Below are 2,135 nucleotides of genomic sequence, written 5' to 3'. Positions count from 1 at the left end.
CCAGAAGAAGGTTCAGTCTGTATGGTGGCTGGATGGGGAAGAACCAGCTGGAATGCAGCTGTGTCAGATGTTTTGATGTCAGTCAATGTGACTGTGGTTGGCAGAAAGAAGTGCAGCTCACCGGCTTTTTACAATCATACCATAACTGACAACATGATTTGTGCTGGGTGGAATGGGAACATCCAAGCTGACAGCTGTCAGGTAAGTGACAATTTATGCAAATATAAAATGTTGTGATTTTCACAAAATTGCATTTTATATATTTCTTCTCTCTGTAGGGGGATTCTGGTGGGCCAATACTGTGCAATGGAGCTGTAGTTGGAGTTACATCTTTTGGGGATGGGTGTGGACTCAAAACCAAACCTGGCGTGTACGCTTTCCTCACCAAAGATCACCTTGACTGGATCAAGAAGACAATGAACCAATGAGATGATGAATAAGCCTTGGTTGAATGTTGCTGTTTTACTCATTCAACCACTTTTCTTGCTCTCCTATGTTATACAACTTGCATTTTGCTTCTTAAAGATGTATGCGCAGGCAACGATTGAACAAATAAAAACTGAGCTTTAGCTTGTTACAGCAAACTTTGAAACCTGTTTGTGTAAATCACTTTATTAAAGGATTAAAAAGTAAAATATATTTCTGGCCCTGTACCAGTAGATTAGCCACTTACAAAAACCTCTGAATGTGGTGCTTTCTATGACAGCTGTAGCTGTACCGTCTCAAACAAACACTGTTTAAAAACAGCAGCAAATATACTTCCAAAATTGATGGAATTGCAAAGATCTAAAAATGATCTTCACATGAGTAGATATAACATTTTGGTGGATGGTTGTTTTAAGACAGCAGAAGACTTTGGTTTCAGTCTCAGTTTAACAAGCTGTTATTTTAAGTTTGTGGGCAAAAACATAACTGTTGAAGCCAACAACCCCAAGGAATCAGACAACTTGAAAATGCAACAACACCCTTCAAAGTACTCAAGGGTAACAGTTTTTTCCAATTAAAATGCAAAATAAGTTTATTCTTTTCTTTATATTTTTCTCCAGCAATAAAGTTTAATAAAGAGCCTCACACCTGCTTTAATAAATTTGGCATAGTTTTAAAAACTGTTTTTTGTCCATTTCCATGACAAAAACCAGAACTTTCCTCACATTATTGCTTTTATCCACAGATAGGGACTGATCCCTTGCAGAGATATGGATGACAACAGACAGTCTTGTGCTGAATGAGAGTTGAGCAGGAGTTTATTTAGGCAGCAACAGAGGTGAGAGGAATCACCAGTAGGAGCAGGAAGAGCAGTTCTCCAAGTTGACAGTATCTCTGATAAATAATCATGTAAGGTCTGGAAAAAGTTGCTACTGTCTCCTCTGCTGAGTAAGCAGTATGTAACGTAACATCCATGTGCGCATGGACATTACCATAAGGTATGCTGGATTTACGGGTATGACAGATAGACGAAATGAATAAAGACAGTGTTTCTAACTTTTAATGTGATTATCTAATTGTTTTAGGGTATTTCTGAATAAAGAGCACAATATTTTAATTTGATAGGAATGATTCTGATAATTTTTATATTGACATTGATGAATAGATGCACACTTTTACAGTGTTTTATTTAAGAACATATTTACATGATCCCATAATTTAATGTACAGTCATGGCCAAAAGTTTTGAGAATGATTCAAATGTTAATATTTACAAAGTCTACTGCTTCAGTTTTTATAATGGCAATTTGCATATACTCCAGAATGTTATAAAGAGTGATCAGCTTAACAGCAATTAATTGCAAAGTCAATATTTGCCTAGAAAATGAACTTTATCCCCCAAAACACATTTCAACTTCATTGCAGCCCTGCCTTAAAAGGACCAGCTAACATCGTTTCAGTGATTGCTCCATTAACACAGGTGTGGGTGTTGATGAGGACAGGGCTGGAGATCAATCTGTCATGATTAAGTAAGAATGACACCACTGGACACTTTAAAAAGAGGCTGGTGCTTGGCATCATTGTTTCTCTTCTGTGAACCATGGTTATCTCTAAAGAAACATGTGCCGTCATCATTGCACTGGACAAAAATGGCCTAACAGGGAAGAGTATCGCAGCTAGAAAGATTGCACCTCAGTCAACAATCTATCG

The 2,135-nt window shown here is 37.4% G+C and overlaps 1 long non-coding RNA gene across 1 annotated transcript; it reads left to right on the top strand.

Annotated features, from left to right (window-relative positions):
• The first annotated feature begins 6 nt into the window (after nucleotides 1–6).
• LOC106944147 (uncharacterized) lies at nucleotides 7–622 on the top strand. The gene is made up of 2 exons (XR_001424129.1): nucleotides 7–201; nucleotides 279–622. It is a non-coding gene; the product is annotated as an uncharacterized LOC106944147 (long non-coding RNA).
• Nucleotides 623–2,135: the final 1,513 nt, after the last annotated feature.

This window comes from Poecilia latipinna, unplaced genomic scaffold, assembly GCF_001443285.1.
Source record: "Poecilia latipinna isolate Pla-1442-1.1 unplaced genomic scaffold, P_latipinna-1.0 Scaffold7082, whole genome shotgun sequence".
In the NCBI taxonomy this organism is placed as follows: domain Eukaryota; kingdom Metazoa; phylum Chordata; class Actinopteri; order Cyprinodontiformes; family Poeciliidae; genus Poecilia; species Poecilia latipinna.
The sequence above is the reverse complement of the archived record's forward strand: the minus strand, read 5'-3'. Positions and strand labels throughout refer to the sequence as shown.